Below are 13,980 nucleotides of genomic sequence, written 5' to 3' on the forward strand. Positions count from 1 at the left end.
ACCATCAAAATAGAGCTTCCATGGTTTAATAGATATATACCCGACTTCTAAATCATGCTTATCATTAATCCGGTGGTCAACAATAAAATTAGCCACAATCTAGCCTTTCATAGATTTCAAAGACTCATAAGCCAAATCATACTATATAAGCGCATAAGCATCCTGTAATCTTTCAGCGTGTTGCTCCATCAATTCTTGCTTGTGCAACCATAGCAATCTTCTCTTCTTATGCGACAAGCCTGAGGGACACCATCTCGGTTGTAGGTACTTAAACAACGGCTTACTGCTGCTCGCCTCATGATCATTAGCCTTTGGAGCAACTTGGACAACAGTAGGTACATGTTTAGATTTGACTGAATTATTGCTAATGACAATCGGTCCTTTGCTAAGCTCTTCGGCAATCACTTTCATTGAACCAATTTCAACAATATCAGCAGATGTGGTCCTCACTTCATCGTCTTTAAAATCTGAAATTTTAGTAGAAATCTCATCCTCCTTGGCTCGATATACCTTCTTTACGGCTTTGGTATGTTGTACATTACTAAACTGATTTATACCCTTCAATCAGTCATGGACAAGACGTGATTTTCTATCAAACACCAGCCTCCGTGGTGCTATCCATCCTAGAGGAAACTGAGGAGATTGCATGGGAGGAGGAGGCATCCACATACCGTCATAACCCCATGTCAGGCAAGGAGGGAATGGCATAGGAGGGAGTGCCCATAGCAATAGCGTCGACTGCCCAAGCATTGGATAAATGGCAGTAGTACAATATTTTATGTCGATGATGATCACATGCTCCTTGCTCTTAAGGTGATCATGGCCACTTAAACCCACTTGGTTGGCTCTTAATGTGCTCGGACGGTCTTGCCTTTCTCATATTTAGACAAAAACTGCTCGAAGGTGGGCTTGGTGTTCTCAATCTTGTCATATCTCCTTGCTTCATTAACCTTCCACTTGCCAACTTATGGGCTTTTTGGTTTGATCATCCTTGACTTAGCATTGTGATCATGCCCCTCGGTAGCTGAAGTGTGCACCATGATCTAGATTGATTCTTTACCTTTGGAAAATTTCTCATGTAACACTTCTCTTAGCTTTTGTTTTTCCCCAATGGCTGAGGTCTTTCTTCATCAATGATTACATTCTTCCCTTTAGTTAGTTCTGCTTGATTTGGCCAAACTAGGACGTTCTTGTCTTGGAAATCAACCACATTAACCGGGAATGGCTGTTTGTTTATTTGCATCATCGCAAATTACAATCATCCTTCAATGGCCGATTGAATCTATCAAAGAAAAATATTAAAATTGTTAGTTGCATGACAATAAGAATTATACCATTTACAGTAAGCTCGCCTCTTTAACTAGCGGTGGAACTACATGACCATGAGACAATTTAATCTTTTTTTTGCATAAAGTAATAAAAAATTCAATCACACTTTGCTACATCAAACATAAATTTGACTTCCTCTTGCCAATTCTTAGGGGGTATAGGCTTAAGAGCGAAGCAAACAAATGGTTTGGACTTATAAGACCAAGCCCATTCGGCCACACACATATTAGCATCATCATCGCTCAATTTTTCAAATTCATACTCAAGCTTGTGAACTTTAAGATGATCGACTCTTACTTTGTCATTTGACTTCTAAAAATTTCTAGACTCTTTATCCCAGCTCTGTTGTGCCAGAGCTCTTTCTAATACTTGACTAACCTCATGGAAATCATAACCCTCTAGGTTCTCCTTAAGATGTGACAATAAGCCCGAATAAACCAATTCGGCCAAGTTTTTTTTAGAAAGCGTCAAGTTAAAACATCGGTTCTTTGTATCCCTAAATCTTCTAATACAATTAGCAACAGGTTCATTGTATTTTTGTTTAACCGATGTCAAAAACAAAAGTCTGAATTCTTAGAAACCAAGCTGAAATGTGTCTAAGATTATTTGTGATGAGTGATTGACAAGGTTTTTTGTTTGGTTTATTTTGGGATTGCATGAGCATTGCTATGTACTGCAATTATGATCATAACTAACCTAAGTTGCAGAGAAAATGGAGTTGGCATGTTTATCTCTGAGTCCAGGAAAATTGTACACACTGGATGGTTCGACGCCTGGGATTTTGAACACGCCGGATGGTCTGGCTTTCAGACGGAGTACATGCCAGAGCATTTCAAACTAGAGGAAAAAATTGAAGTGTACACTGGATAGTCCAGTGATGGAGTGAAGTGAACGCTAGAGCTTTTTTTGCAGAGAGGTTGCAAAATAGCTCTGGTGGACTTGTACTCATCAGATGGTCTGACATTCAAAGGGATGAATGTCGGATACTTCGTCGGAGCATTTCTAGCAGAGAGGTTGCAAGATGGCTGGTCCGGAGAAGAAGTACACACTGGATGGTCCGGTGATGAGCAATTGTGTATGCCAAAATATTCCTTGCAGGGAGGATGCAAATGGTGGTCTAGTGAAAATATATACGCCGAATGGTCCAGTGATGAAATGAAGTGCACGCCAGAGCATTTCTTGCAAAGAGGATTACAAGATGGCCAGTCTGATGAATTTCACATGTCGGATGGTCTGACGCTTAGGAGGAGTGTACGTCAGAACATCTGGCATACATGTTTTCTGGTTGATGTCTCTTTCAATAGAAATTTTTATTTTTGACTAACTGGAAATGGTTTGGAGATGTATATTTGCAGGTGACGAATGCGACTTGGCGGCCAATGACAGGATGATCTATGCCAAGTGGGGTGCTTGGTGCCTGACGATCAAGGAGGCCAGGTGGAATCAAGGGTGATCCTAGCTGCGCACATAGAGGTCAAGCAAAGCATGGGAAGATGATTGAAGATAACATGTTGACAAAGTCATATGAAAAGGATGCCAGGTGACAAGGTGACCCAAGGGATTAGGAGCGGGAGAGACTTGCCGGTAGTCAAGATAGTAAGACAGAGTACACATGTCTATATCGGGATGCTTGCTTGAGGTGAAAGCAAGTGGCAGTGAGTCACGCTTTGAGAGGCATGTGAGGTGGTTTCCCGGTTTGGCCTCATGACCGTGGAAGGATGAAGTGTATGTGGTATCACCACAAAGCTTTCATCGAGGCGAAGCTAAGTTATGAACGCTCCATGGTCGTCTGATGGATGGAGCGAAAAATAGACCAAAATGCCTCGGTGGTAGGTAGGAGGTCATTGGAAGTGAGGGGCATTTTGGGAACAAGAAAACTTAAGGGCTAAGCTACCTCCCTAGGCCTATAAATAGAGACGCAGGGCTTTGTGGATGGCTTGAACAAGCCATTTGAGTTTGTATGGTAAGGTTTTAGAGGAAAGGAGAGAGGAGTGCTTCGCCTATGTGTAGATGAGGGATTTTGTGAGTGAAACTACTTTGTAATCTGCCTAAAAGAGAGTTGACCTTTGCAAAAAATGAAGTGGTTGTTTCTCTATTCCTTGCTCTGTCTCCTTCTAGTTTTCCTCTAGTTTTCCTTGCTTTGTCACAAGTTTTTCCTTTTCGGTTGTGATTTTCGTTTTGGTTTTTGAGCTGAAATTTTCCTACCTTGGAATGTTGTTCTTCTTGTTGCTAGAGGCATAAAATTCATATTAATATTTGGTCTCGAATTCCCTTACATCTAGATCATCGACTTGGAGAGTTCCGTTACTGGGTGACATATATATCTTGTTGGGTTTAAAGTGTTCTTCCATGAAGTTGCAATCTTTTTGTGGCTATGTGATGAGGACATCATTCCCTCAGATACATACAATGATCCTCCATTGAACTTTCAAGGTCCAATCACAAGAGCTCGCGCACGACAATTAAATTTAGAGGTGAGCTCGTTCCTAAGCAACTCTTTATATAATTTTGAGAATAGATTACTACCTAATGATTATGTGTTACTTAGGAATCATGGAGAGGACAAGGAGACACATAGAGGAAGGCTTGGAGGCGTGGAGGAGCAGCTAGGACGTCCAACAACAGCAGGAGGTCCAGTCCAACTCGAGTCCGAATCAGTCTCGACCTCCAGGACCAGCGAGCAGTAAAACGGACGCCCAGGACGCATCCGGACTCCGTTTTCGACGATTCACATATGGTTGGAAAGATAATTTCATAAGGAAACCAATGGAGTTGGTTTGAGGTCCAAATTTCTTCTGAGTCAACGGGAAACGTCGAAACAAGTCAGCGTCCAGAATCTGTCCCGGTGCTGCGTCACTGTTTTTGGTCCGTTGGGCCGTGTATCGGCGTTGAGCCCATTAGGGGGGCGTGACCAGGGGGTGTGACGACCCTTAGACCCTTATTATCAGCCGCCGCCGCTTTCGTTAGGGCGGGTTTTGCTTAGATTATTCTGTCAAGAACAGTTTCGCCGTTTCGTCGGTTTGTGAGACCCCAACTCGTGAGATTAATCATTCATCCGCAATTTGGTTGCATTCTTCCTTGTTCTTGCTTGTGTTCTTCGATTCGCAGGCAAGGACTTTAGCCTTCTTGGCGAGGTCAACCGTGCAACGCCGGTTGATAACCAGAGGAGACGTGGTGCTGCGATTGCGGGGTTTCGGATCGTGTTGTTCGGAAGCCGGATCGACTTGTGTTTCGTTTCCACCAAATCGAGAGTTACCAGAACCTTTCGGAAGATCGGGAACCCTTGTTCATACTACTATGACTAGTGGAATAAGTTTCAATGGAACCTAGTGTTCATATACATGCACTAGAGCCATGCTTTCTTTGAGAATCTTTTGGTGTAATCTGTGTTTCCTAAGTTTTTGCTTCCACTCTTGGCTTTGAGGTGCGTTGGGTGATATAATAGGAGAAGGTCATCAGTTTCGAAAGAAATTTATGAGACGCGTATTCCCCCCCCCCCCTCTAGTCGCCATTCTTGGTCTAACAAGTGGTATCATGACCGGTTTGATCACTTGTTGACCTTAACCAGCTTTATGATCTGTAGGCGACAATGGAGAGATATGTGAAGATTCCATTCTTTGAAGGTCATGATTTTTCATACTGGAAGGTGCGCAAGACGGCTTACCTCTTAATCCAAGGAACTACTATATGTGAGATTGTAGACTCCAACTATGATATTCCTATCGTTCGCACTACTCAGGCCCAAATTTAACAATATGAAGCCAACAGCAAGCCTAGAAATATATTATGCACCAGCCTGAGTCATAATGAGTTTTACAGAATTTAGCACCTCCATACCGCTTGTGAGATTTGGACTATTCTCAGTGTTTTTCATGAAGGCACTAACTATATCAAGGCTCGATGCCAAAGCATATACAATCAAGAATATCAGACGTTCGTGCAGAGCCCTAGAGTCTTTGGATATTATGTTTGTAGATTTGATGGAATTGTTAGCAACCTTAGATCCACTGGTGTTTTGCCTTACTCTGACCTTGAGAGGGCGATCAAGCTTCTCTATACTCTTGATCATAGCATATGGGAATTGAAGATCTCAAGCATTGAGGAGCCATCCAGTCATGTTACATTGACTTGTGATGAACTTTTCAGCAAGCTCAAATCCACCGAGATAGCCAAGCAGTTAGAATAGGCCTAGGAAACCTCCTATCTCAGAACATGGTATTAGTTTCAGGACCTAGTGGTGGTAGTCAATCTGGAGTTGGCTTTTCTTGTGTTAACCCTTCATCTAGTGGATTTGCTTTATCTTCCTTAGTTTCTACATAGAGGAGCAGGTGGACACACTTGATGATGATGATTTAGCTTTGACCCCGAAGAAGTTCATCGGCTTCTACAACAACGGAAGAGACTGAGGGATGGTTCTCATGCTTGCTATGAATGTGGTGACACCACTCATTTCAAGGCAGACTGCCCAAGGCTCAAGAAGAAGGAAGACCGCTACCACAACTACGACAAGCACAAGAAGAAGGACAAGAAGCCCTTCTTCACGAACTGTGACAAGATGGCTAAGAAGGTGGCCAAGGTGGCATCTCGAGCTTTTATTGTGGTGCTCAGCGACATCAACACTTCCTCGAGCTCGGAGGAGGAGGAGTCACCCATGAAGAACAAGGACTTCACTGGCCTTTGCTTCATGGTGGACGACAACGATAGCGATCCTGAGCTTTATTCTTCTGAGGTATCACCTACCTATGACCAGCTTTCCATTCAGGTTGATACCTTGAATGATGCTCTTGTTAGCCAGGATAGATTACTTAAGAAAGTTGTTCATGAGTTGAAGGACCTTAAGTCTATGTATGAGTGTGTAACAACTGAGATTGCCTTGTTTAAATCTAGGGAAAAAGATGAGGAGTGTGATAGTTGCCTTGTGGTTATGAGTGAGCTTATCGAGCTTCAGACGTTGCATGCTCAAGTCACCAATCGGCTTAAGACTGCTGAGGAGAAAAGCTTCTTGAGGAGGATTCTAGGCCTACTCTCTTGGACGCTTGCAAGAATTGCCATTTGCTTGCAAAGGATTTTGAGGTGAATGACAAGCGCATCATAAAGCTAGAGTCTAGATAGGATAGTGCTGAGTGTTCTAAGGATGTGCAACCGAATTATTCTACCTACATTGTCTTTAAGGACATATTCAACTGGGTTAGAGGACAAGTTCAAAAGCTTATGGACGGGAATGAGTATCTCCTCTCCCTCATGGAGAAATGCTCAGAAGGCAAGGGAAAAATGAATCTAATTTTGGTCAAGACAAAAATATGCACAGATAAGGTGGGTTTAGCCTTGTGATTTGGTTTTGAGAGGGTGGCTCACAATGGGGATGGTAAGACTGCTTTCATCATGCCTACTACTCTTGAGGTTGAGAAATCTAAAATCAATGGCACACCACAACCCACCAAGAAGAAACCCACACCAAAACGCAAGAGAGATACATAGCCTAAGATGAAAGTCCCTGTGAGAGAGTCTAGAGTGACCGACAGTCAAGGTTCTAAGAGATGCTACCACTGCACCTACTGCTAGAGAGAGGGTTACCAATTTGGGTTTTGCTTTCGTCGTAGGAGGAATGAGGGGTGTAATTGAGTGGAGTACTCGGAACATGTATTACCCCTCTTTTGGTGTACATGAGTCTTTTTCTCCCTCTTACTCATGAGGTTTCAACACTTTCCTCCTAGATGTGGTGCCCGGCATGGATCTTACCATGATTCATACGGTTTTGGTTCACATGTCAGACGCTTTGAGTTGTAGCACTTTGGCTGACCACGTTTTCCTCATCGTGATACTCACCCTTAATGCACTAGTGTTGATTTGCATGCACATGCTTTTACTACTTCAGGGCGGATGACCCGGTAATGGATTCCCAAGAGGTTTCTGTCTAACCCCAGTACTGAGCAATCCACCTATTATTCTTCTCATATATTCAGGGTGCACATTGACTCCGGTTGTTCACGCCTTATGACCGGAGATGCATCATGGTTCTCCAACCTCACCCCAACGAAGCAGCACGAGTACATCACATTCGAGGACGATAGAAAGGGAAGAGTGAAGGCCAATGGTATGGTAAAGGTGAATGAGAGTTTCACTCTCAAGGATGTGGCTTTGGCGGAGCATCTGAGATACAATTTGCTTTCTGTATCTCAGTTGTTGGATGAGGACTTGGAAGTGCGTTTGAAACGCGATACTCTTGATTGTACAAGTACTTTGGTTTGTTGGCTTTCTCAAGTTGGGATAGTTTTTGGAGCCAATTTCTTTAAGTTTCATGGTTCTTCTCGTTATTTAATTGCGCAACCTTCTTCTAAGATTTGGATATGGCATAAGAGGCTAGGGCACATGAGTTTTGATTTGCTCACTAGGTTGAGTGCTCTAGGTTTGATCTGATCATTGCCCAAGCTCAAATTTGAGAAAAACCTTGTTTGTGCTCCTTGTCGGCATGGAAAGATGGTTGCCACCTCTCACCCTTCAGATAATCTGGTGATGACTAAACGACTGAGAGAACTTCTCTATATGGACACTGTTGATCCTTCCCGGGTTTGCCCGGGAGGTGGCAAGTGATATGTATTTGTCATTGTTGATGACTACTCTCTCTACTCTTGGGTCTGCTTTTGTTGTGAGCAAGTATGAAGTGTTCTCACACTTTCGGAGCTTAGCATTTAAATTGTTCAAAGAACTACCTAGCACATTCAATGCAATTCGCAATGATAATGGCACCAAGTGCAAGAACTATCTCTTTGATGCTTTCTGCCTTGAACATGGCATTAAGCATCAATTTTTTGCCTCACTCGTTCCTCAACAGAATGGTGTGGTTGAAAGGAAGAATAGACCTTTGATGGAGATGGCTAGGACGATGCTCGATGAGCATATGACTCCTAAAAAGTTTTGGGCAGAGGCTATTAGCATAACTTGCTATATCTCCAATCAGATTTTCTTGCGCTTGATTTTGAATGTGACTTCTTATGAGTTGTGTTTTGGAAGGAAAATGAAAGTTTCTCATTTGAGAGTCTTTGGTTGTCATTGCTTCGTCTTAAAGTGTGACAATCTTGACAAATTTGAGTCGCACTCTTCTGATGGGATTTTATTAGGGCATTATTTTCATGGTCATTCTTACAGGGTTTACAATTTGGACACTAACACCACCATGGAATTCTATGATGTGACCTTTGATGACTCAACTCTATGTGCTAGTCTTGTTCCTGAGCGTGTAGGTGATCAGGAGATGAGCGAAAGCATCTTTGTAGATGGTGACCTTCCAGCTCTCGGTGATGATGCGGATGATCCACTACCTTCAGCCATCACACCTGCTTTCAAGCTAGCTCCAGTTTCTTTGACACCAGCAGAGGGCACCAGCAGCGTTTGAGGGGGAGATCATCTCACAGCGTGAGGCTCCTTGACACATTCAACGAGCACATCCCCCATAATTGATGATTAGCGACCTTGGTGAGAGGATAATGAGATCCAAATCTGTTTAGTATGCTCATTTCACAGATTCTACATTTGTTGCTTCTTTTGAGCCCCATGATGTTGGACACGCTCTTTCTGATTTAAATTGGGTCAATGCTATGCATGAAGAATTAGATAACTTTGAGAGAAACCAAGATTGAGTCCTTGTAGAACCATGTCCAAGTATCTGTACCATAGGCACCAAATGGGTTTTTGAAAATAAACAAGGGGGATGGGTCGGTGGTTGGAAATAAGGCTAGACTTGTAGCTCAGGGTTTTACTCATAGAGGGGGTAGACTTTGGAGAGACCTTTGCACTAGTAGCTGGACTAGAAGCCATTAGGATTCTCCTTGAATTCACGACATCCCAAGGTTTCAAGTTGTACCAAATGGATGCCAAAAGTGCTTTCCTAAATGGTTTCATAGAGGAAGATATCTATGTCAAGCAACCCCTGGTTTTGAGCGGCCCAAATACCTGTATAGAGTATACAAGCTTCAGAAAGCTTTGTATGGGCTTAAGTAGGCGCCTAGGGCTTGGCATGATTGTCTTAAGTCCTTTTTGTTAGAGCACGAGTATGTGATGGGGTCAGTGGATAAAACTTTATTTAGCTTTAGGCATGGCAATGATTTCCTACTTGTGTAGATATACATGGATGATATCATCTTTGGTGGTTTCTCTCATGCTCTTGTGGACAAGTTTGTAGAAACTATGAGTAGAGAATTTGAGATGTCGATGATGGGGGAGCTCAAATTCTTTCTTGGTCTTCAAATCAAGTAATTCAAGCAAGGTACATTCGTCCACCAGCTATAGTACACCAAGAATTTGCTGAAGAAATTCGACATGAGGATGTAAAGCCCCTAGCAACACCGATGGCTACCTCGATAGTGTTTGATCCTAATGAAGATGGAGAGTAGGTAGACTAGGGAGAATACAAGAGCATGATTAGCTCCTTCTTGTATCCAACGGTGACAAGACCTGACATCCACTTCATTGTTTGCTTTTGTGCTCGCTTCCAAGCTTCACCAAGGACATATAACCACCAAGCAATGAAGCTCATATTGAGGTATCTCAAACACACCCTTGAGTATGGTCTTTTGTTTTCGGCATCTTCTTCACTTTCTCTTCGAGGTTTTTTAGATGCAGATTTTGCTGGTTGTAGAATTGACAAGAGTACCTTCGGTACGTGTCATTTCTTGGGTACCTCTCTTCTTTATTGGTCTTTTTGCAAATAGTCTAGCGTTACATAGTCAACTATTGAAGCTAAATATATTGCTGTCGCTAGCTGTTGTTCTCAGATTTTGTGAATAGTTACTACTTTGAGGGATTTTGGGTTTGACTTCAAGAATGTGCCACTTTTGTGTGACAACACTAATACCATAAGCTTAGCCAATAACTCAGTTCAACACTCCAGAACTAAATACATAGATGTGAGATTCCCCTTTTTGCAAGACCATAATAATAAGGGAGATATTGACTTAAGATACATTGATACCCAACACCAGCTTGCTGATATCTTTACCAAACCACTTGATGCAACTAAATTTGCCTATCTGAGGGGAGAACTTGGAGTGTGTCATCCCTATGGCATTATGTGAAGGAAAGTTGCCTTTGTACATTCTTTATCTTACTTTTGTTGCACTTGCATTGCATCTCATCTTGTAAGATAATCATAGTAGTTGAGCTTTGACATGTATGTCTTTAGCATTTTTAGTTGCTATGTGTGAGGAACCGTCCAAATAATATTCTAATTAATCACCAAAAGGATCATTATTCATAATCACCACCTCGATGATTAACCAGAATATCATCCCGATAGTCCCAGCACGTGTTTTGTGCCCAAGGATCGGAACACATGCCTTCCAACAGGTACATCACAACATAGCTTAATAAATAGCGAGTAATAAACATTTATATTATAAGTATTATGCATGCAACTTATTCAACAATTTACATCAAAAGTGAGCTAGGAGGAGACAAAACCCCTCAACTCCTAACCAACAAAAGATCTACAGAGCGGAAGAAAATAAAGTATACAACAAAATGATATGGAGCCATATGCCCTTAGGCTCCATACCAAGAGCACCGAGTTCGGAGTAGAATATGCTACTCCTGCCTGCCACCCTGATCGGCAGGCACAAAGTAGCCAAACAACGCCTCTTCCTCGCCAACCTATGAACCTGCAACAACTTAAGGGTAGCACCCTGAGTACGAAGGTACTTGCAAGTCTTACACAGTATGGGTATATATATTCCCTACTCCAAGGGTCATGCATTAAGCTGGTAGCAAGAATTAACATGGTTAAGTTAATTAAGCGGTAAGCAACCTAGACATAGGTGTGAGCAACTAGCTTAACCAACATATATGAAACAACCCCGCACCACCAACTGAACAAATATAAACGTAACCAACAAGTGTATCAAAGTATAACCAGTGCCAACTCGATCACCATGCCCAAACCACCACACTGTATCCGAACCACATCCACATACCTGAACCATAACCACACTAAACCATCTCATATCTGAACCAACACCACTATCACTCCAACATAACTCCAACATAACCGATCCACAAACACGTAGATGAAACATAGCCCACGACCGAGACTCTACGACCGGTGCAGATAAGCGATAGACATGCTCATAATCGAGAGTGCGGCAGTTTGAACTGTTTTTACACCCTGCAGGGGATACTCCTGGACCCACACGACACGAGGACCATTCGGCTTGTGCCACCGGCCAAATTGCACACAAGGGGGTACTCATGACAACCTTTCCCAACCAGCCCCAACCGCGGTACTAGAACTACTCCATGAGCAAACTAATATCGCTTACAAGCCCACCCGCTCACACCATCGTTGTTTACGCCCACAAAGCCACAACTGTGAAGGTATTCGGCTTGCCTACCATTATATCAGCGTGTGGTGAGTAAGGTAAGTGGTAAAGCTGACTACACCGACGATCGGTGCTTAACCGGTGCAAGCGGTCTACAGTGCCCGGTTTTCCTCTATCGTCCTACCCAGGGGAACTCCACATCCGGGCAGGCTAAACACCCTCCTAGCACCACTCACACCTCGCCTCATACTCACCACTCAACCAACCACCACATCTCAACTACCTTGACATCAAGTATTTGTAACCATAAACATAACTGTAAGACAAGAGCGACCCTAAGCTCGTGAACAACGGAGTACGCCACCGTTTGTCTTCTATCGATGACCTAATGCATTGCTAAGCATATAAGTTAAGCTTACACCTAGACACAACATCATATTTGGGCTGCAAGGAACATACATGAACAGGCGACCAAGGTAGAAGAATGAAATGGCTTAGGTTCTACCCAAGGGTACCCGACGACACATGCATACATACATAAACATATCTAACAATTTAGACTTCAGGTTAACACAGTGCAATATGATAGATTCTTGCCTTGATGCACTATCTCACAAAGGTGGCACACGTTGGTATCGCCCTCGGTCTCCGGGATCGACGGATCAGCGTGCTCTATGAACATAACGTGTGCAATGCAATGAGTATGAATGAAGTGCAAAAATATGCCAAAATATGCATATAATGGATGAAAACACTTTTCCTAGATAGAACAAGTCATAAGGAAACTACCAAAATTGGATTCATCAATTTTGGACTTATGATGAATTAACGGTGAATTAATGAAGCTTTAACCTAATTAATTAATCTCAGAAATTTAATTCATTATTTCATGGCTGGGGATATTTGTAATAGGTAGAGTAGGTTATTATGAAACCAACAAAATTTGTTTCATAATTTTGGAGCTACACAGAATTTATTATGAATTTTACAAGTTTCAGCAAGCAGTAACTGTGCTGTCTGGGTATACAGCGGTCAGACCACCAAGAGTCGTGGTCAGACGGCTGGAAATGCGGTCAGACTGCCCCCGTGCAGAGGGTTTTGGCTCCTGGCGGTCTAACCGACCTTGGGGTGGCAGTCAGATCGCTGGGAGTCGCCGGGGGCACTTTGGGAGCTCACCGGTGACAATTTCGACGACATTTGGAGTGGAGACTTGGACCTAGAGCATCACATTGACTTTCTCTAACACGTAGGACAACATGTATACGCCGAAATCGACCAAAACTCTGCTATTGCTTCTAATTCATCAAAACTCATGAACTTCAAACCCCTAGCTCAAAATTCAAAATCCAACCATCCAAAAGGCGGATTCTTGCCATGGGAGTTTAGGGGACTCACCCAATAGCCTTTACCGAGGTTGTGGACCGTTGATTGAAGGAGGAAACGGAGGGAAAAGCTCGGGAGGCGAAGAAATCCGGTGTTCTTCACATTTCAACCCTAAACACCAAAAGACACCAAATCCGGCTCAAATCCTCCGGAGAAACGAAAATGAATTGGAGAGATGGATAGCTCATGAGCTTGTGATCATGTGAATACCACATGCATACCTTAATTCCTCCTCTTGAGCTCGGATTTGAGGGAGGAAGAGAGAGTTTGAGAGAGATGGGGTGAGAGGGGGCTGCTCCCTTGCTTTGGCTGGTTGGGAGAGGAGAGAGGCACGGGAGTGGGAGTGAGGGAGCAGGTGGGGCTGCTGCCCAAGTGGAGGGAGAGATGGTGGGGCCGGCCGGTGGGCCCACGTACAAGAGAGAGAAGTACGTTTGACTGCGAATTCAATTCCTTTCTCTCCCGGATTTTTTTCTTTCATCCAAATGATTTCAAACGAATTGCATTAGTGTCACCAAACGAATTACACAAAATTAGACATAATGCTTAATAAGCATAATTATGCTTAATTATGTGATTATGGAATTTGGGACGTGACAAACTTCCCCCCTTAAGAGAATCTCATCCCGAGATTCGGTACGAGTTGGGGAAGAGCATGATGAGTCTAGCAACCACGCTGTGAGAGATAGAATCTAATGCACATTTCCATTTAACAAGGCGATGAACACATACATGCGAAATGTTCCAACTGTGCAAAATTTACACAAAAAGGCGATGAACACATACCATCTAGAAAACCTAAGCAGTCTTGCTTTCCAGGTGACCTAGGCATGCTACATCCGTGGTACGTGGGTTTGTCACGCCTCCCGAAGAAGTCCTTCAGGTAGCGCCGCAACACTATCTATCAAGGAAGTCCCTTGATATGTTGCAACTGCACTGCTGAGGCTACACAATACCTTTC

This window comes from Phragmites australis, chromosome 21 (assembly GCF_958298935.1).
Source record: "Phragmites australis chromosome 21, lpPhrAust1.1, whole genome shotgun sequence".
NCBI classification, from domain to species: domain Eukaryota; kingdom Viridiplantae; phylum Streptophyta; class Magnoliopsida; order Poales; family Poaceae; genus Phragmites; species Phragmites australis.